Below are 23,580 nucleotides of genomic sequence, written 5' to 3'. Positions count from 1 at the left end.
TCTCACTTTGATTTGTCATGACAGATTTGTAAGAAGGTATTAATGCAACAAGCACCCCCTCCCCCTTTCTCTCTCTTTCTTAAATATATAGTTGTGTTTGCTTGATCATTGCCGATACGTTTCAAAGCAGCCCGAGCACTCTCTCTCTCTCTCTCTCTCCCTCTCTCGTGTTTTAGTGTGTGAGAGTGTTCCATTGGTGTTAGGGTTAGTGTAAATTCCTTGCTTGTTTGTGGGTTGCTCTAACGATTCTCCTCTTTTGCGTCCTAGTTCGCTCTTAAACTAGGTGGTGCCCCTTGTGTAGTTGGGATTTGGCTGTGGGTTTGTTGTTTTGGTTTGTGTTGTGTTGTGCCCCAGCCCCATTGAGGAGCACGGGAGCCTTGAATGGTGTCTAGAGGTTGCTCTTCTTGTTGCCCGCCCCGGACCGCCCCACTGGCTAAGGATGGCAGTTGGCTGATCCTTATTTTGTATGTGGATGACATGTTGATTGCTGGCAAGCACTTGGAAGAAATTTCAGCTTTGAAGTCAAAGATTGCAAAATCATTTGACATGAAAGACATGGGTGAGGCAAGTCATATACTTGGTATGCGCATTGAGAGAGACAGATCAAAGAAGTTGATTTGGTTATCTCAAACAGAGTATATTGACAAGGTTTTGCAATGTTTCAATATGGAGAAGGGAAAGGCATTGAGTGTTCCATTGCCACCATATGTGAAACTTAGCAAACAAGATTGTCCTGTGTCTGAGGAAGAACAGGCTGAAATGGATAAGATTCCATATGCGTCTGCAGTGGGTAGTTTGATGTATGCAATGATTGCTACTTGCCCATACATTGCATTTGCAGTGGGAGTAGTAAGTCGATACATGTCAAACCCAGGCAAGAAACATTGGGAGGCAGTGAAAGGAATATTGAGATACCTGAAAGCTACAAAGAGTATGCGCATATGTTAGGGTTTTACAGACTCGGATTATGCAGGTGACTTAGAAAACCGAAGGTCTACGTCAGGGTATGTCTTTACATTGGCTGGTGGAGCAGTATCACTGCGTTCTAGATTACAAGATTGTGTTACTCAGTCTACTACAGAGGCTGAATATGTTGCAGCATCAGAGGCATGCAAAGAATCAATTTGGCTTAATCGACTAGTAACAGATTTGGGAATCAAAGAAGAGATTCCTGTGTTATATTGTGATAGTCAAAGTGCTATACAATTGGCTCGCAATCCAGTTTATCACTCAAAGACAAAGCATGTGGATGTGAAGTATCATTTCATCAGGGAAATGCTCGAGGATAAGCAACTTCATCTTGTCAAAGTTCACACCACAGAAAATCCTGCTGATCTACTTACAAAAGGACTTCCCTCAGAGAGATTTGCGCATTTTCACAAGCACTTAGGTGTAGGGTAGTACATCACTTCTCTACATCTCTTGTATATTAGCTTGTATAGTAGATTCTCTCACACTTAAAGTACCACATTGGACTTTAAGTGGGAGGTTGTTGGGGTATAAAGCCCAATGTGGTCGCCCAGGTAAGTAGGCGGGCCGCCACGTATGTACACATATTCTTTTGTAAAAACCTAATAAGAACTCACTATGCTCTACACATTATAGTAGAGCAAGTTCACCATATCGTCATGCTCTTCTTCTCGCACTCTCTCTCTCGCGTCGCACTTCTGCTCGTACTCCTTCACTACGTGTAGCATTTTCTTGTCGATAGAATGGAGAATATTGATTGCTTCGTGGTTTGCTCTATTGGTAAATTCTTTTCCATTCCTCCTTGCTTGGTGCAATTGGAACAATGAGTTGTCTCTCTTTAGGTGATAGCTTGAGCTAATTGGTATCCCAATCTGGTATTGCCTTGTATGTCCGCATAAAGGGAATTCCAAGAATCATTGTCTCATTCATGTGTTCATCTGGTAAGCATACAAACTGGTGAGGGCATGAACATCCATGTACTATCACATTCAATTTGACTACCCCTAATGTTGGTATTGGGTTCTTGTTGCATCCTTTAATAGTCGCTATTCTTGCTGTCAAAGATTGACTTGTTGCTTTCTTGTACATGGAATAACTGACTGCATTTACTTGAGCTCCTGTGTCGACCAATGCATTTGTGCCATGATTGTTCAGTTGTACTTTGATGCGAAGGTCCATTCGATCTAACCATTCATCATCTGTTGACACTGCATCTTTCTGCAATTCCCATTGTCGGTCATCTATTTCCAGGGTGTTGATGGGAATAGGTATTTGTTGATTCTTGAGAGCAGCTTTTCTTTTGAGTACCAAAGACGAGCTTCCTCTTGGGCCTCATCAATAACTTGTTGTCATTTTTTCTTCCTTTGCTTAACTGCATGCATCCTTTCTAGCAATTCATTGGTTAGTGGAAAATTTTACTTCTTTAAACAACATCCACTAATCCAATTAGCCATCGGTTCACCGTCTAGGGCGGACAACTTAACTGCTCCACTTGGAGATACATCTTCAATGATAAATGGTCCTTTTCACTTTTTCTTAAACTTGGGAATGTGTTGCTTAAGGGAATAGACTAGAACTAAGGCGCCTGTTTTGAAGATTTTGGTAATTAGATGGGAATCAAAAAAAATATCTTTGTTTCCGCTTTTGTGCATAGATGTGAGCTAGAGCAGTTAGACTTTGCTCATCTAAATTCTCTAAATCTTCAAGTATTTCTGACAATTCATGTCCTGTCCACTCAAGATCCTTAGCTACCTTTAGTGTCGGCAATAGAAACTCTATTTGCAGTATGGCATCAAGACCATAAACAAGGTTAAAGGGTGTAGCATTTAAAACTGTTTTAAATGAAACTCGATAAGCCCATAGAGCTACATGGAGATTTGTTTCCCAGCCTGTCCTTCCTGAACTAACCACTTTAGTCAATATCGAGCTTAGAATTTTATTTGTATGCTCAGCTTGTCCGTTTGCTTGTGGGTGATAGGGAGCTAATTTGTTATGGATGACCATAAATTCATTAAGCCGATACTCAATTACCTCTGACGGGAGCAAAGCGAACCCCGAACCCCGACGGACTCTAAAACACCGGGGACCGAATGGCGCGCCTCGAGCCTGTCATGGTAAAGCAAACAGGGGGGGCACCACCTAGCTTCAGCGGCTAGGACGCAAACAACACACCACCATAACAAAGTTTTCATCCAAGAGAGATGGATGCTTGGGAGTAATGATGAAGAGGAAAGGGAATGAGATCAAGTGAGAGAGAGAGAGAGAGAGAGAGAGAGAGAGAGAGTGAGGGAGGGGGTATAGCGGCTTAGTACTTAGGCACCACAAAAGGATGGCGAATCTGCACACCCTTCACACATACACAAGCTCATTCCAAAACACAAGACTAGGTGGCGATTCCGCACACCTCACATGGGCAACACATTGCAAGAAAACATACTCACAAAACCTCAAGCTTTATTTAGAGAATTAGGCGATGAAATGGGGAGCATAGGGTAGGGGAATGAGAAGGGAGAGAGTGGTAGAGCACATGGCGGATAGGTGGGAGTTGATGGCGAAGACTCGCACGAGGATTATGGCCATCATCCTTCATTTAGTTGCCCTTCATCTTCCATAGCCAAGGGTGTAGAGGTCATGCTCAAAACAAGCATGGTGATTGCGGTGATGGTGATGGTGATGGTGATGGTGTGGGTGTGTGTGTGTGCACTAGGCACACACAGTGCATAGTGTGTTCTTTTGGTGATGTTGTGTGTGTATTTAGTGTGATGGTGACCCCACTTTATATAGGGGAGGAGGGGGGAGAAATTCTAGAATTTAGAAATGAAGAAATAATTATCTACATAGGCCATGTGACTGTGGGCCCCACTTGTCTGGCTATGTGTATATGTGCCAGAACAGCAGTCTCGTGAGAGAGAGACTAAGAGAGAGAGAGAGAGATGGGTGAATGGAAAATGAGAGGTGACATGGAGAATAAAGTAATTACAAGAGGGGAGAGAGGGGAGTGTGTTCAGAGGTGAATCTGTGTGCAGATGTGTGTGAACACAAGAAAAATCAGGTAACCACTGGGTGGGGATGGGTCTGTGGGCACCTTTTTCAGTGAAACTGAGTGTGTGTGAGTGTGGGGGAGGTTATTTAGCTACAAGACAAGAGACATGGCACCCTTTAGAGAGAGAGGGGGGTATTTGGGTCATGGGATATGATAGGAGAGAGAAAGGGGGGGTGGGGTATACTATTTTGGAAGATAGCATAAGTTGCATGTGAGTTAGGGTGCATTATTGGTGAGTTAGAATGCATTATTGGTGAGAGGTGGGGTAGCTTGAGGGGAGAGAGAAAGGAGAAAGGACAAGGGCAAGAGAGAGAGGGTTGACCTTTTGAGTGGAGGAGAGGAAAAGGGACACACGATGGGGCAACAATGAAGAAAAAGGAGGCAAGGTGGGGATGGGCTGCCCCGCAGGCATGAGGTGGCCTATTTTAACTTTCTCATATATTTACATAATCATACTTTATTTTTTTCTTACTTTTTCCAATGCCTTTTATCACTCCCTCCCTAAGAGGGGGTTTTCATGGGGTGGGGACGAGAGAAGAGGGGTATGGGAGCTTGGCTTGTGAAAAGCCCCCATCACCTCATTGAGGAAATGAGTTCCCCTACACTAACAATTTCTATTGGCAATCCATATCTTGTGAACACATACTCATATAAGAATGTAGCAATGGTTCTGGCATCATTCTTTTGAGTTGCTTTAGCCTCGGCCCACTTGGTCAAATAGTCCGTAGCTATAATGATATATTGAGCTTGGGTTCTATAAGTAGGTGGTTGTATTGGCCCAACAAAATCTATATCCGAGTTTGCGAAAGCTCTAGCCCCCATCATTGGTCTTAAGGGCATGCTATCTACACGTGTTGGCATTTTTGCTCGTTGACAAGCATCACACCTTCCAATATATTCTTTGCATCTACAAAAAGTGTTGGCCACCATATGACTACCATTAAGATTTCTCTTGCGGTGGTTTCACTAGAAAAGTGACCGTCTGCTAATCCAGCATGTGCTTGTTTTATAATTGAAATAAATTCGTCTTCATTTGCACAAAGCCGCACAAATTTGTCTTCATTTGCACAAAGACGCAGATGTTGGTCCTTACCTCTCCGATACAATTGGTTTCCTATAAGAGCATAGTCTCTTGCTTCAGTTTCATTTTCTCTTTGACGTTGTTTACTCTTATCCTCAACAAATTTTCAGCTTGATAAGTAAGTAACAAGATAGTTACTCCACTTAGGAACAGGTAACATTTGGAACAATGTTAAATGAGGTATGGGTGATTGTTTTTGACATTGAGGACAATCCTTTACAAAAGAGCGAACATCACTCCTCATAGTTGGCCAAAATAATCCAAGTGTTAAGATTCGTAGCATCGTTTGATCTTCTGCAAAGTGAATTCGTACTATGGTAATATGTGCTTGACTTAGGTATTGGGTTTTCTCCCCAGGATTGATGCATAAGAGCAATATTTCACTTAGGAACAGGTAACATTTGGAACAATGTTACATGAGGTATGGGTGATTGTTTTTGACATTGAGGACAATCCTTTACAAAAGAGCGAACATCACTCCTCATAGTTGGCCAAAATAATCCAAGTGTTAAGATTCGTAGCATCGTTTGATCTTCTGCAAAGTGAATTCGTACTATGGTAATATGTGCTTGACTTAGGTATTGGGTTTTCTCCTCAGGATTGATGCATAAGAGCAATATTTCATCCCGATTTCTTTTGTATAGTCTCCTAGCTAGTAATTGATACATAGCCAATTGATCAATTAAATCGAATATAAGTGATATTTGCGAATCCACTTGAGCTATGGTCATCAATGATACCATATTTTCTGACCATCGAGGTATCATTTCCACGGAGAACAGATATGCATCTGGTAGATCATCTTATACCCATTTAGGTGATTCCCCTAAAACAATCCTTGAAAAATGATATGCTCTTTGATGTGTAGTGTCCTTTTTCACAAGCACATTGAAATCAAATTCCAGAAGAATGATGAACCACCTCACTATTCTTCCTGTGCTGCATGGCTTGTTGATCAAGTACAATAAGGCTTGGTGGTCCACAAGGAACACAAATCTGTTGGCTTATAGGTAATGTCTATACTTTTTTACGGCATAGATCATTTCTAATCCTTCCCTTTCGGTGGTGGTATAATTATTTTCTGACATATTCAATTGTCGGCTAGCATAAGAAATAGGAAAATCAATTTTCCCATATCCTGGTTGAGCTAGTATAAACCCGATGGCAAAATTGAAAGCATCTACATATATGTGGAATATCTTATTCCAATCTGGTGCTTTCAATAATGGAGTTGAAGTGAGCGCTTGATTAAGCTTCACGAAGGATTTTGCACATGCCTCGGCCCATTCAAAGTGTGTAATCAAGCTATACATGGGTTTTGCAATTATAGCGTACATGTAAATGAATCGTCTGTAATATCCACAATGCCCCATGAAGGCTTGAACCCCCTTGATTGATGTCAAAGAATTTTTCCTTGTCTACCCATGAATGTGCACTTTTCAAGATTTTAGAAAATCTTATAAAGTCTACATTTTTTGAATACCTTTTTGAGGTGTTCAAAATGATCAACCCAGATTGATGAATGTACACATAGATCATCCATATATACTTCCAATAGTTTCCTTAGATATTCTTTAAAATCATGGCTCCTCAATCTTTGAAAGGTGCAGGAGCATTAGTTAACCCAAAAGGCATAACCCGATATGCAAAAATATCCCATTCCACTGCAAAAGCAGTTTTATGCTGATCTTTTGCGTCAACCAAAAGTTGATTGTATCCCAAAAATTCATCTAAAAAGCTGTAAGCTTCTTTACCTGCAACTCGTACTAAAACATGTTTAGTGATTGGAAGAGGAAAGTTGTCTCTAGTGGTAGCTACATTCACTTTCTTGAGGTTGACACACACTCATAGTTTTCCATTTTTCTTGGGTACTACCACAACTGGAAACACCCAGTGTGTGTGTTCCATTTCATAAATGAACTCGGCTTCATTTAGTTTTTCAATCTCTTCTTTGATCTTTTTGGCAAATGTCTCATTATATGTATATGTCCTTTGTCTACTTGGTTTCACATCATCTCTCATGGGTATGGTATGTTGACAGATTTTTGGATCAACACCCTTGAGATCCTTGTATAACCAAGCAAAAATATCTTGGTATTCTTCTAGTAAGCTTTAAAAAATCTCGTCTTCTTCTTTTATTATGTCATTTGCAATGTAGGCAGGCCTAGGCTCTTCTCCTGGTTCAGCCAAATCTACCTTTTTTGCCCTTCGCAGGACTTGCCCTGTTTTCATAGTTCCCTAACAGGTTGTTTGATTATGATTTTTTTATCTTGGAGAGTAAATTTATTATGATGGCATGGAACACTCATTACATCCTTACCATCCTCTTCAGTGGTTTCCATTTCAGTTGTATATATCGCCTTTAGAGCTTTTTTCAACTCTTGATACTTCCTTTTCCGCTCAACTTGTGTCATGGTTGACTCCTTGTCTTGTTTTTTTGGCTTCACTTGAATTTCCTTTCTCATTTTACTTGACATTTTTATCGTTTCATGTTCTTCCTTTAAAGGATATCTACCAGTGATTTTGTCCTTGATACAATCGTGTGCGTCTATCTACATCAAGAAATATATTCTACTAGAGATTAATGGCATAGGTCTAGCTTTCACATTTCTGGTGTCTCTTTTCCGTCTATACCATTTTTGTCTTCTTGATTTCTGGTTAGGAAAGTCAAAAAACTTTTCCTCCCCTCCTTTTATGAGTAGCCTTAGCTCTCACATGTTCTTTCTCCAACCCCGCATTATTTGAGGTAGCTGAGTGTTCTTCTAACTCATCCGTTGTATCATAGTAGAGGTCTGAAAAGACTTGTTGAGCTTTCATTAAGTCCTTGGGCTCGTGAATTTCATCTTCAATGTGGAGGGTTGAGATCATTTGTATGGGAATTATTTCATAGTTGTCCTCATTGCAAAATTGAATAGGCATAAACGTATTCACACATACATCCATTGTCATTAAAATTTGAGTCCATTCAAATGGCTCAAACAAATGCTCTAGAAAGGGTTCAAGTACATAGGCTTTGTCTGTGCAATCCCTTCCTAAGATACATTCTTCTCTTTTCAAGTTCCCTTTTTTTGAAGCTCCACACTTACAGATAGGAGTGTCTCTGTTCAACCAAGATGGAAGCTTAGTTTCAGCCGAAGAGACTGAATCGAACTCTTGTATGGGTGTTTTTATGACATCTCTATAAGTGTGATCTTTTAGATTAACCCTTGTCATCAATCCCACTTGCTTCAAGTACAGATAATTGTCTCCCCAATCTTGGATGAGTTGTACTTGTCGCATGAAAGGTCTTCCCAATATGATTTTGTAATTGAATTTCTTCCCAAAGTCTACTATGGAAAAAGTGTGTTGATATTCAATCCCACAGGAATTAACTATCACTTTTTCAAGCAGTCCTAATGGTCTTTCAATGTGTCCATCAACCAATTGCAATTTCATTCAAGTTTGTCTAATGGCTGGTTGTGCCCACGATTCCCATACTGATTTTGTGGCTATGGCTATGCTTGCCCCACTATCCAATATTACCATGGTTCCTATGTCATTATATTTCACTAGAAAGGTTGTGTATCCTTTTTCCCCTTTGTAGTATTCTTCAACTTTGTTCATTGGAACATATCAGATCTCTTTGTTGTCCATTTCATGTTTCAATTTTTGTATTTTTTTTGTGATTAGCCCCGTTATTCCCACCTTCTCGAGAGTTTTCTGTAGATCATTCCATAAATATGGTCTGATTTTTAACAGCTCTCCTAAAGTAAGAGTCATTGAATGGGTGTAGACATGATTGAATGGATGTTGTCTAGTTCTAGGGTTTGTTCCGCTCTTTTTACTTGGGTGGCCTTACACACTATGGATTCATCTTCGTTATCTCCCAAGTAAGAGGGTAATGTTTTCAAGGTCAATGGTTTACACATCCTTGAAGCTTCAGATCCACATTCCCCATACAAGGATTGTACATCCATGTCCATATCAGGAGGTAAATTGTCTAACCAAACTTCCTCTATAGGAGCTGACTTAAGGGTTAGGCTCCCATCATTGATCTCTCTAACTTTTTCACATAAGTGTCCTGGTAAGTCTTCTTCTACGAATGGAATTCCGTCTAAGGCATCTTCGTTGTCTGGCACTATGAGTTCTGGCTCTTTTGTTTCAAGGTGGGGTTCTACCACCACATTGGATTTTTCTTTATTAGCTCTTGCCACAAGCTCTTCAGGTTTTGCCATACTTTTGATCTTGGGCTTTTGTTTTTCTATCATCTCTTGCGTGATTCTTACCAAATTTTGATAAGCGTCAAGCTTATCTACTTCCATGTCTGGAGAAGCATAGTTTTTCCATTTGTTTTCCATGTTTTGGCCCGCTTTAAGTCCTGCTTGGTAGGCTTCCAAGGCTGCATTAATAGGCTCAAAATTTTTGTCAACCAAAATTGATCCTCCAGATTTCACGGTAGTTCCCTTGATTTTGCTTCTAGTTTCTTTCATCTTTTTTTTGGAATAGCTTCTTTGCTTTCTCCTTGATTTCAGCCTTTTGTTTTTGTTTTCTCATTTCATACCTTTTGTTTCTGCTTTGTTTGATCTTTTGAGAGAAAATTTTTGTATTTTTTGAATCATCAGAAGAGTCATGTTTCTTTTTATTAGCCTGGGCTCTGCTGATTACCTTGATTGGAACAATCGGTTCACTCTCAGATGAGCTACTAGGTATCACTTGGACTACGCTCACTATTGTTTTACCCTTGTTTAAAGGATTTTATGGATAATCTTTCGGGAAGTGTCCTCCCTTTTTGCAACATTGTATGCAATAAGCTTCAACTAGCTTGAGGTTTTTGTCTGGCTCTGGGCATTCATTTTTCCAATGATCATATGCACCAAATTTATGACAGTTTCCAGTTCTTGGTTTAATCATGGGTCTTACCATAGGAGGTCTAACACCTTGACTAGCTACATAGTACATTGGTGCAAGCTCTACAGTAACATAAGTCACAGGTTCTTCCATTGGTGGTGGATGTGAATTATACCAATCTCCTTCTACCATTATTGTAGATGGACTAGGCTCAGCATAGGGTGTAACAGGCACTAGTGCTTGTTCATCTATGACTCCCTCTAGGTGCATGTACTTTACAAGAACTGCATTATGTCCTGGATATGGAGGTTGTTGACCCAACACGGGTTTCCATACCCATATGTGGTCTTTGAGCTGGGACCATATTATGTTGATATGTGTACATGGGTTCTCCTTGTGGCCTCATAGGCATGTACTGAACATTCCCATCATACTATGGTCGGTAATAGCACTCATTGGTCTCATGCTTGGTCCATTTACCCTCGATTGCACACCATTTTTGCGGCCTGATTGGTTGTCCCTGTTAAGTTATCCCTTGTCCTGGTCCTCTCATAGGTGCTTTTTGCATGTTATTCATCATGTATTTCATCCTTTTGAGCATGTATTCTATAGCTAAAAGTGGTGCTGTAGTAGCCATTCCCACTTGAGCTAGTTTGGTGGATGATGTTTTCACACTTTGGTTATCCTTAGGCAATGCCAAGAATGATGATCAAAAAACAATATATCATGATCGTGGGAGAAGATGACTGGTTCGGAGACAAAATCACCAAAAAACCTTTGAAATTGATAACTTTTTGAGCAAATCCAAAGAAGCAAAGCAAAAGGAAACCAAAGGACACATCCAAAACATCAACAAAGATGATCAAAACTGAGCAAAAGACTGAATACCAAAAGATGAAATGGACACTGAAAGAGGTTTGGACAACTGAGATAGCAAGTGGGGAGCATTTGATCATGCAAAAATTTGATGCACCCTTTCACTATAAGAAGTACACCTTTCAAGACTGATGCATTGTGATTGAACAACCAATGACAAAACATAAAGAACCAAAAACATCATATAATGGGCCTAAGAACGCAGAGAGAATTGACCTTTCCAAACCGGAGGAAGAACCAAGACTGACTTACATAGCCATGGATCTCATCAAAGAGAAAGAGTAGCTTTTGATAGATACTCTCAACCAGTATGGAAATGTGTTTTCTTGGTTGTAAAAAAATCTTAAGGGAGTGGACCGAGAATATGTCAACACACAATACCTCTTAAGAGGGATGTAAAGCCACACATACAACGTCCATATACTTATAATGAAACATTTTCATTGAAAATAAAAGAATAGATAAAAAAGCTCAGTGAACTAGAGTTTATCTATGAGATAGAGCACACGAAGTGAGTGCTGCCAATTTTGGTAGTGTCCAAAAAGAATGGAGTGTTCAAAAAACTGAAACAGGTGAACACTGCCACAATCAGAGACAACTATTCCTTACCCACCACATACCATGTGATTGAGAGAGTCATGGACAAAGAAGCTTAGAACTTTCTTGATGGCTTTGCGAGCTGCAATCATCTCTCCATCATAAAGCCATTGGATCTGCACGAACAGACTTTTCCATAGAATGGACATGTTTGCTTATCGTGTGATTCCATATGTGCCGCATCTTAGCATAACTTGGAGAGAATAATATGGAATTTTCAATCTGTTACCCTAGTAGACAACTCAATACCGCTGAGAGAAATTTCAAGACCACAGAAAAGGAAGGGCTTGGGAATGATCTATGCAGTCAAAAATTTTAGGCATTACCTTCTCGCAAACAAATTTATATTCTTTGTGGATCATCAGCAGCAGCAGACACTATTGTACTTAGTGAACAAACTATGCAATATTGGTCATATAGTTCAAGGTTCATTATATTGCTAGAGATTAATTTCATCGTAGAGGTCAAGAAAGGGATTAATCCTAAAAGGATGGACCATTTATCATGATTGATACACAAGGAAGCACCTTTTGGGATTGATGATGACTTGCCAAATTCTTACCTCTTCAACATCTAGATGGTACCTAGGTTGTTCAAACATGTGATACCATTTCTCACCATTGGCTCTCTACAAATTTAAAGGCAACCATTAGTCATTGAGCAAACATGCTCGCTTGTGCTTATAGAAGGATGACTATATAATCAAGGAAAGGACGGAATACATAGGATATGTATAGAGCCTTCCGAGAAAGAATTGTACTTGAGACAAGCTGACATACAAACAAAACAGACTCTCACAATGCAAAAATACAAACATACTAGAGAGTGATGAAACACTACAAACGATGAGGCACATTACGACGGTCATTTCAATGGCTAGCATTGAAATATCCATTTAAATTAGTATCCCTATAAAAATGTTGCATTATCGATGGAAATGTGCATTGAAATTGGTGTGAAAATATACTACAATTTTTTACCTCAAGCAGAAGGGCATGGAGCCTGGCGTGCAACTGTTCCCTACCTTTGTTGAAGGCAGTACATAGACACATGACATGGTGCATGACCCTCTCCCCAAGAAAGCCAGTAGTTTAAGTCCTCAAATGGATTTCCCTTTTGCCAGAATGCATTTACACTCTTTGATCTAGGGTGATAGAACTAAACCAAACACACCCCAAGAAAGAAAGTAGCATCAAGCACAAATATAATGTAGCGTGGAGGTAGCCGTATTTGAAAAGAGTTTGGCAAAGTCTCCTTTGTTTAACCTTTTGTATTTCAGAAAACTACCATGCATGCCTCCTACACAAGTTTTGCATAGGATCTCACAATAAATTTAAAGCAACATTTTGTACAGTAGAAGAATAAATTAACCATTTTGACAAATCAAAACCAAATGCTACTTATAACCAAATAATCATCCACAATAAATCCTTAAAAGCAATTAAGTGATCCACATACCATCACCACATAACAATTCAAAACCATATACCCATAACAATATGTTCATAGGTGTCAAATATACAATGTGCATGATGATAGATAACTCACAACCAAAAGATATAGCTAAAAATATACACAAACACCACTGATCAAAAAGTACAGTGTACTTGCCATTAGAATGAGGTAAATTGTACCACCCATAGAAACTATGTCATTCATCGCATGTACCTCAGTCAACAGCGAGCAGCTAGGTTCTGCCAGTAGACTATATCTCCACCCGTCTCTAGCTCCTCTAATAGAGGAACCAACCATGCATGGTATGCAACAAGGTCCTCCTTGCATGTCAGTGCTTGCCTAAGTGCAAGATTTTGCATTTATTGAAAAATAACATAAGAATGATTTGAGCTAGCTAGCTAACATGACTATTTCATAAAGAATAGAGAATACCTACAAACTCATAGCAGAAGGTGTTAAATCCCCCACTATCGAGATGAGATGTACTCCTCTAATTGAGGTGGCTCTGCGTTGCATCTCTGTGCTATTTGAATTTGGTGTCCCTATTTTTCTCCTCATCTCTAATTTGTTCCCACACCTCGTGCAAAATGTAGCTAGGATCTGGCAAGCCTAGCCTGAAACATCAATGAGCATGATCTTGATGATATTTGTTGGTGTCCCATGCCACACCTCTAATCCACCTCCTAGGTAACCCGGTGCCTATTGGTAATCATGAAGGATGGTCTTGACTATATAGTTTATCTTGTTGTCATCCTATTGTGGCAAAGGAAGCATAAATGGAGGATTTGAATTGCAACTTTGCAAGTCGAGAAATTGGTTGTTGCATCTTACTGCCACCTGCATCCATGTCATGCTGCCCATCCTCCCGTATGCAATAGATCTAAAAGGCATCATGCCACCCAAGGTGTGGGAGGTGTGCCTAGTGGAATGCCTACATTCAATGGTGTTAGTGAGCAAGGTGGGGCACAAGCATCTATAGAGCTCTCCCACAACAGCCCATACCTCCACCTGAAAATCGGCAAGATTGTTGAGAGCTAGGAGATGGAACCACTGATGGATTAGGAGTATCTCTCCATGAAGATAGGTGCACTATCAATAGACCTACTAATCCATATCCCCTAGGTGTTGAGGTAGTCGTGGCTAGGGATCTTGTACCCACAGGTGTCATGCCCATAGGTGATGGCTCCATTGGATTTGTACCCACCGATGTCCACCCCTCTCTTGTTGAGCCACGTACTACCCAATACTAAGATATTTTTTCCATTTGAATGAGTGTCATTTGTCTGATAAAGCCCATAAAAGCTTCCTTGCTCATGGAAGCTGGATTTTTTGAAGAATCACCCATGGTGAAGTCTTGTGCAAAGAAAACATAAGAAAATAATCCAAACTAAATATATGCTAAATCTAAGCAAAAGCACCAATAGACACATACATACAAGAACCATCTAGTGATGTTTCATCGAGAAGATCTTATGCTGTGTCATTTTCCCTTTGTGAAGTCATATGTAGAGAGAGTATAACAAAATTCAAAATTCGGTGATGCATCATTGACAATATCTTGTGTTGTGTCACTATCTATCTTCAATTGGAGGCATAGCTCTCCTCCAAATCCAAGTGGAAAGTTGTCTTCATCCATTCCCAAGTTGTCTTTATCTACAACTACCATGTCTTCATCATCCACGTCATCCCTTGCTTCAAACTCATCATCTACTGCCAACTCTTTGTCATCCATATCCTCCATGCATGGTCTAGTTGCATTTCAAAGAGGATCTCTTGCCCTTCACAAATTTGCCTATTCCTTGGAGAAACTTGCATCACAAGCCACCATTTTGCAGCCCGCAAGGGTCTAGCACAAAAAAATATTGCTCGCAATGCTCACAAAGAGCAAATGTATTGCTTTTATTGTAAAGAATGAGGATGCAAGAGAGCTACACAAGACAATCACAAAGCACACAGAGATGGAAAGCTTCTTCTTCTTCTTCACAGAAAAGAGAGTACAAAATGACTAAGTGCTAAAGCTGAAAAGTAGCACATATGTACATGCGGTCACTAAGTGTGAACTCGCTAGAAGCGTACTAGGCTGGCACTATAAGTGTAGTCCAGCTGTAGAATCACTGGCAGAGATCCTCCGTGTTGGTCACCTAACGCGCCAGTGAGTAAATGCCGTAAGCGGCCAAGACCCGTAGTGGATGCCAGCTCAAGGTGTAGAGCTCGACATCTCAACACTCCCCCTCGAGTTCTGCATGTCGCAGAGTCCAAGCATAGTCCGGAAACGTTGAAGATTCTCAGCTCCAAGGGCCTTGGTAAAGATATCCGCTATCTGCTCCTCTGTGCTGACGTAGACCAAGTCGATGTCGCCCGCCAACACTCGCTCTCGAACGTAGTGGTAATGGACCTCTATGTGTTTGGTCCTCGCATGGAACACTGGGTTCCTAGCCAACTGCATGCTGCTGAGGTTGTCACAATGGATGAAAATCTGCTGGTCCACCTGCACTCCCAAGTCCTCAAGTAATGTGCGTAGCCAAGCTACCTCGCACGCCGCAACTGCTGCACCTTTGTACTCGGTCTCTGTGCTTGATAAAGCAACCGTAGGCTGCTTTTTGCTGCTCCAAGTAACAGCAACACTCCCAAAAGAGAACATGAAGCCACTCGTAGATCTCCTATCAACAATGCTACCTGCCCAATCTGCATCTGTATACCCATACAATGCTAATGGTGCATCTGCTGCATAGAACAATGCGTAGTCAAGAGTACCTTGCACATACCTAAGTGTGCGTCGTACTCCATCCAAATGTGGCTTCCTCGGAAGCTGCATGAACTGACTCTCCAAGCCTACTGTGTAGCTCAAGTCTGGCCTTGTGATAGTCAAGTAGATTAGACTACCCTTAATCTTCCTGTACATGTTGACATCCTCAACAACATCACCCTTCTCTACACTCAGCTTTGCATTCACATCCAAGGGAATAGAAATTGGCTTACAATCAGCCATACCATACTTTGACAACATGTCCAAAGCATACTGTCTCTGTGATAACCATACACCCTCTGGAGTCCTGATCACTTCAATGCCAAGAAAGTAGCGCAACTCGCCTAAATCTTTCATTTCAAACTCCTGTTTGAGAAGACCCTTCACATGGTCAATCTCCATAGCATTGTCACCAAAAATAATAAGGTCATCTACATATATGGTAATGACCACAATCCCCACATCACTCTCACGTACATAGAGTGAATGATCAGCATGAGCTCTGCTAAAACCAATACTGACAAGATACTTGGCAATCCTGTCATACCATGCTCTAGAGCCCTGCTTCAAACCATACAAAGCTTTGAGAAGTCTGCATACATAATCCGGGTAACCTGGATCGACATAACCAGGTGGCTGATCCATATACACTTCCTCTTGCAACTCACCATTCAAGAAGGCATTCTTTACATCCATTTGATGCATAATCCATCCTCTAGATGCAGCCATTGCTATGACAGCTCTCACTGTCGTCATCTTTGCCACTGGAGCAAAGGTCTCCTCATAGTCTATGTCATACGTCTGTGCATAACCCTTTGCGACCAGCCTTGCCTTGTGACGCTCAATGTTACCATCAGCCTTATGCTTGGTTTTATACACCCATTTACAGCCAATAGCTTTCTTGCCACTTGGCAATGGCACCAACTCCCATGTGTCATTTGCTTCCAATGCATCCATCTCTTTATTCATTGCATCATCCCAATGCACATTTCCAACTGCATCCTCAAAACATGTGGGCTCCACATCATGTATCACCTTAGCCATGTAGGCTTGGTGATGCGCTAGATACCCATCATAAGTCAATTTTTGAACTGGATTTCTGACTCTATTAGATCTGCGCGGTCCTGGGTCACTCCTTTGCCCTCTAGCATCTTCTTGTACTTTCCTTACACCAGGTGTCCTGACAGCCGGAATTCCAAATTCCTCATCAAGACTTTGTTCAGAACCATCTGAATCCATGTCTACATGTGAAAAACCTGATGATGCATCAACCATAAAGGGAGGTTCATCAACCTTTTCCTTTCCTTTTCGTGATACATTCCCTGTACCTGTTGGTGGAGTAACCTGCGTACGTAGTCTACCATTCCATGGTTTCTCAACAGAGCCACGAGAAGAGGACTCTTGTGGTCCACTCAAAACCTGTGACTGTGGCCTCACATTTTGTACAACCACATCATCTTTTACATCAGCCCCAATAGTGCCATGTGCATTACTGTACCAGCTGCTCATCTCATCAAAGACTACATCTCTGCTCACTCGTAATTCTCGTGTAGTAGGATTGTAGCACCTGTACCCCTTTTGTTCAAGGGAATATCCCACAAGAATACATTTCTCTGCTTTAGGATCCAATTTCCTACGCAACTCATCTGGTACATGCACGTAAGCTATGCAGCCAAACACTTTCAAGTGTGCCAAATCAGGCTTTGTACCTGTAAACTTTTCCTCAGGTGTTACATCATGCACCGCAGCTGTAGGTGTCCTGTTCATAATGTACACAGCTGTATTTACAGCTTCAGCCCAGAAATGATGAGGCATGTTCTTCTCATTCATCAATGCACGTGCAACCTCTGCAATGTGCCTGTTTTTCCTTTCTGCAACCCCATTCTGCTGTGGAGTATATCTGCATGTAAACTGCCTGTGTATACCATGCATTCGCAGAAAATCTGAAAAATCATTGGAGAAGTACTCTCCCCCTCCATCTGACCTCAATGTCTTGATTTGCATATCTGTCTCCTTCTCAATCATGACTTTGAAATCTTGAAAGTGACCAAACACTTCACTTTTGTTACTCATGAAGTAGACCCATACTTTCCTTGTATGGTCATCAATGAAAGAGACATAATACCTGCAACCATGTATACTTGCAGTATCGGTTGGACCCCAAACATATGTGTGCACCACCTCAAGTGGCTTTTTACATACATTGCGCTCATGTGGAAATGAGCCCTTTGACTGTTTTCCAAACTGGCATGCTGCACACACTTTATGCATACCATCCACCTTGAATTTGGGCAAACCTTTTACAATCTGTTTTGATTGCATGCTGCGCAATCTCTGCTCATTGACATGGCCAATGCGTTTGTGCCAAATGTCAACATCAGCCACGACACCTGTGCCCTGTGCAAATAATGCAGCTTTTACCTCAGGCATGTCTACATTCAGCGTAAACATTCTGCCCACACATTTGCCCTCTGTGATCAGCTTACAGCCATTCTGGAAATCTTCTACATAACAGCCATTTGGATTGAAGCGAACCTGCAAACCCTGCTCAACCATTTGTCCAACAGAAACAAGATTCTTTGTAATGTTTGGGACATGAAGTACATCTGCTAAGTACTTTGATTTCCCACTCTTCGTATTTAGAGGTATGTCCTCTACATGAGCAATGGGGTGAGCTGTGTCATCTCCTGTCTGCACATAGCCTGACACATCTGGTTTGCGCATATCTCTAAACCACTCTCCACGAGACGTCATGTGATTAGAGGCACCTGAATCCACATACCAAACATCATCTTGGGTGGAATTCTCTGCAGTCATTGTATTCATTACATGTTGCATAACAAACATGCGCTCGTTTTTGCTGTCATCTGCATCTCTGCTAGTAGATGCATAGTTGCCCTGTTCTCTCTTTCTACTTGCTTTTCCCTTTGGACAGTCACGTGACATGTGACCTCTTTCACCACAAGTCCAACATTCTCTACTATCTGGAGTATGTTGCTGCTTGCTTGATCCTGCACCACGACCTCTTTGACTCCCCCTGCCTTGAGATTGGTTTCCCCTGCCACCTGTATTGTTTTGATTTGATTGACCTTCCAGAAATTGGCCCCTGCAACCCCTTGGGCCTCGACCACGACCTCTACCTCTACCTCTGTTGGAGTTAGAATAGAAGGCCTGTTCAGAATTATTTCTGCCATGAGAAGAAGATGTGTCAAGGTTCTTCTCCTCAAGAATAAGCATAGAAATCAAATCTTGGAACACGGGGATGTCGTCTCTTGTATTCATGGAAGACCTAAAATGTACATACTCATCTCCTAGACCATCCAAGCATGCACGGACAATGTCATCGTCTTCCACTAAGACTTTAATAGATCCAAGAGCCTCAATGATACTCTTGATCTTCAAAGCATAATCATTGATGGAGAGGTTGTTCCTCTTAACCTGATTTAGCTCCGACTTTAGTTGAAGCTTCCTGGCCTTGGTGTTCACCTCGAACACTCTGCCTATGTTTTTCCATGCAATGGTGGGGGTTTCAGCATCCTGTAGATAGCCCATCATGCCATCTGTGATGCTCATAGAAAGCCAATACATCACTTTGCTCTGGCCTTGTTGCCAGTCCCTCAAAGCTTTCCTTTGTTCTGCTGTAGCATTTGCCTCGGAAATCTCTGGTTCCTTTTCATTGTCTCCTTCTACATAGTCCCAATAACCTTTTCCTTTTAGGAAATTTGTTATTCTGAACTTCCATGCAGGGTAGTTATTTTTCTCAAGCTTCTCAGTAACAATCTGACTGAAACCGTCAGACATCTTGAAGCACTAAGACAAAATAGCTGCAATCTGCAAAAACCTGCAAATCTGCTGAACCTGCTATCGTGGTTCCTGTAACGCTTTCTACACTCAATGAGTGTCCACAATCAAGCGTACATACAACCACTATACTTGTACAGTAATCTCTGTATACTGCACTTTGGAGACCTGTTCAGAAACTTGTGCGAAAAACCCCAAAAAAAGTTTTGGTGCGCGAGGCGCCTTCGGCATCTGGTCGTGGATTGCGAACGAAGGGATTGTGATGCTCTTGCTCTCTTAGCCTCTCTTGCCTGCACCAGGCTCTGATACCATGTAAAGAATGAGGATGCAAGAGAGCTACACAAGACAAGCACAAAGCACACAGAGATGGAAAGCTTCTTCTTCTTCTTCACAGAAAAGAGAGTACAAAATGACTAAGTGCTAAAGTTGAAAAGTAGCACATATGTACATGCGGTCACTAAGTGTGAACTCGCTAGAAGCGTACTAGGCTGGCACTATAAGTGTAGTCCAGCTGTGGAATCACTGGCAGAGATCCTTCGTGTCGGTCACCTAACGCGCCAGTGAGTAAATGCCGTAAGCGGCCAAGACCCGTAGTGGATGCCAGCTCAAGGTGTAGAGCTCGACATCTCAACATTTATTAGTTCAGACCTTGGCTAAAACTACCTGCGTAAGGCTGCTTCCATCTGGACGTACCGTCACATTGCAACCAAATGTGATCGCCTTGAGCCCATTCACACAAAAAGAAAATATCACAATGGAAAAATATGACCCTCAAGGTTTTTAAAACTACAGCACAGTATTCTAGGTTGCTAATGCACTCGTTTGTGTCTCTAGCATTGGATTTGCAAGGTACTCTGGTAAGGAAAAACATATAGTCTTTTGGTTTCTCTGAAAGTCGTGTCTCTCCTTTGTGCAAGTTCTTCTCTCTTCATCGAATCTTTACAACAAATTTTGCATGGGCTCAGAGTTTAAGATGCAAATTTTCATGATCTTTTTACGCATAGCAGCATCCATCTTCTTGTTGACCCCTTTCCCTTGAGGCTTCTCTCCGACCAATCTTCGATCCTCTTCTTGACCCCATAGACACGACATTTTTGGGTCATAAACAAAAAGATATTTGGTCATTAATACAAGAGACTCTTGCACAAGTCATCCTTTGGCCATGCTCCCCTCTGGCCATGATTTTTGTAGAAAAATTTCTTTAGTTTCTTCATGAACCATTCTAGAAATAACATCCATTAGCTATGGACAGTGTGTGCAATTGCAACCTCATCTACAAAATGTACAATTAGGTGCATTTGGATGGTTAGATATTTCATGGATAGATACATCTCAACCATGCAAACAACTTCAATGGAGTTAGTGTGAGCTACACCAATGGATTCCTTTGATATCTCTTTGAAAGATATCCACCACACCACGAGGTCACTTATCTTGTATATGCATGCTTGTAGCTCTTCTGTTAAACTCCCCGTTACTGGAAAAAATTGCAAGAACTTATTTCAATCGTGTGTCTTCATCCTTGACAGGTGATCATCATAAGTGGACACTAATTTGAGACTTTTCATGCAGCCTATGGGGGCTCTAAACTTTGAAATCACTTTCTTTACTTGTTTGCTTTTGACTTTTGCGTAGTACCCATGGTGCTCTTGAAAGATTTATTTGACCTGTGGAGCAGGTGACAAGCACAACTCCGGCGTTCTCCCAATAGATTGCAAAACATGTCTTGCCGTTTGTCTCTCTTATTTTTTTGTGATTGTCTTCGAGGCCGCGTTCTTGAATATATGCATTGGATCTAGCAAATGATTGACAAGAATATCACCCCAATAAGGCAGCGTATGGAAGATTGACAAGTGCTTCATTCTTGAAACAAGTTGCCCACCATCACTCTTCTCCCAATGGAGGCAACATTCTCAAACATACATAAGACCACATTTGACATGCCTAGGTTAACCACCACTCTGGGAATGGCCATCAGGAAGGTAAATATTGTGGCCTTGGTAGATTGTCTTTCCAAGAGAACTAGAGTACCGTGCATCTAGCGAGGACCTACAAATTGGACATGCATTGTACTCCAACAATGTAAGGCCTTCATTCAAAAAAAATTATAAGAAATCAAGTTGGAATCAACACGTGTGAGAACTAGAACATCCAATTCAAGACCACTATTACCAGAATATTCATTGTATTCTACCCAGTTGTGCATAGTCCACATAAGGATTCCATGCATCCTTACATGTTGTTGTAATATTGGTTGAGATGCATCTAAAATGTCAATCCCATGCCATAATTCCTGCAATTTCTCAACTAGTGGTGCAAGGTAAGCATCCATGTTTTTGACTTTGAACTTTGTAGTCACAATCAAGCCCAATATTAGGTGACCCTTCTTAATAACAAGATAGGGTGGGAACTTGTAATTGACAAGGCACACAAGCCAGGTGTGTCATGACAAGCCTCTCAAGACAAATGGGTGGTTGACCCCAACCCAATCGCAGATTATGTGGTTCACTCTTAAAAAAAGTCCATGTATCTTCGATGTGCTTCCATGCCCTTGAATCAGCAGGCACCCAATATGTTGAATCATTGAATCTATTTGTAGCATGCCATCACATCACCTTTGTAATGGAAAAACACCGAAACATGATTTTTATCCTTGGAATAAGTGGAAAATGTTGTAGCACTTTTACTGGAAATGAATCACTAATGACATATTCTTTGTATTGCTGTGCTCCTCACTTACGACACACTAGGAAATCCACAAATTTATTGCAAAAAGAAAATCAATTGTTTGGACATGCATGAATCTTGTTGTAGTACAATCCAATTGAGGTCATAAGTCTCTTTGCATCTGGTCTAGAGGGGGGCATATTATTTCCATTAGGGGAGTATTTGATTTCATAGCATGTAATAGGCATGGCTGCCTATTACGAGACTGTGCTCACAGAAATGCAAGAGAGAGGAGCACCGCACAACATTGGAGAGAGAGAGAATGAGAAAGAGAGAGATAGATGTTCACATCTGCAGCCATAACTGATTAGATTGGTTATTGTTGAACTGAATACAAAGGTCCCAAGAGCCCATTCTTATAGGTTTGTAGTGTCTCCTCGCTCCTCATGAGCCACACCCCTTGGCATCCCCTCTAAGGTTCAAGACCATCCAATAGGGCCAAGGTGTAACATATGGCACACACCGGCTTATGCCGTAACATAGCAACCTGATCAATTCATATCAAAGTTTAAGAAAAAATTCAACATGTCAAAACCGGATGCACCTCCCAGCTATGCAAATTGCATACCTGAGAAGAGCAGTGACACTTGCATCTGACCAGCCATACGTGGTTTGCAAATTAAAAAATGAGAGACAAACACGAAGCACTGACATCTTGGCACCTTCAAAGATTGGTTGACATGCAAACTTTCTCAACATGTCTTCAAGAGAAGATTTAAAAACATCTAGATATGTTTGGTAAGGCTGCTCTTCATGTGTTTTGAAGAAGGCATCCAATATCTCCTCCATGATGTCTTCTATCCCTAAGCCATCATATTCTTCCCTTGATCTCCTCAAATTAGAGAATTTTGTGAGCATGGTTCTTTTTCTATGTTGCTCTGACGTAGGTGCTATGCCATAAAAATCCATTCCCATTTTATAAGAGTCATATTGAAAATTTTGCACATGTTATTTATCAAACTCTCCATGCTTGTGAACATGCTCATTGCATGTCTTGTGCTTATGCAAGATTTGATACTTGTGGAGCGTGCATGGACATACAATCTTTCCTTCCATGATATTTGAAGAGGATGTCATCTGCAATGATAACCAATATGTAAACACATCACAATGTAAACTACCTCACATTGTCTAGCCATGATCGATCCCCACACACTTGGGTCTAGAGGTGCACACAGATCAAGACCACCGGGTTATAATCTCAACTTTAGTGGTCAATGAGTGTATTTACGGGTGCGATATATGTGCACTCCAAGAAATTCCTTTTCCACATAGCACCTCATATGATAACCACAAGGCAAAATATTAGCCAAAGTTATGAGAGCATGGCTCAAAAGGGCTTTTCAAGTACTACCTTGTGGAGGGATTTGGCCGTAAAAAATAGTTTAAGAACATATCAATACAAGATGGCATGAGTTTGAAGGAGAGACACAAAACATTAAGATGGGCGTTTTCATG

Source organism: Adiantum capillus-veneris, chromosome 13, assembly GCF_014529385.1.
Source record: "Adiantum capillus-veneris isolate H3 chromosome 13, ASM1452938v2, whole genome shotgun sequence".
Taxonomy (NCBI): Eukaryota; Viridiplantae; Streptophyta; class Polypodiopsida; order Polypodiales; family Pteridaceae; genus Adiantum; species Adiantum capillus-veneris.
Note: the sequence above shows the minus strand (reverse complement) of the source record.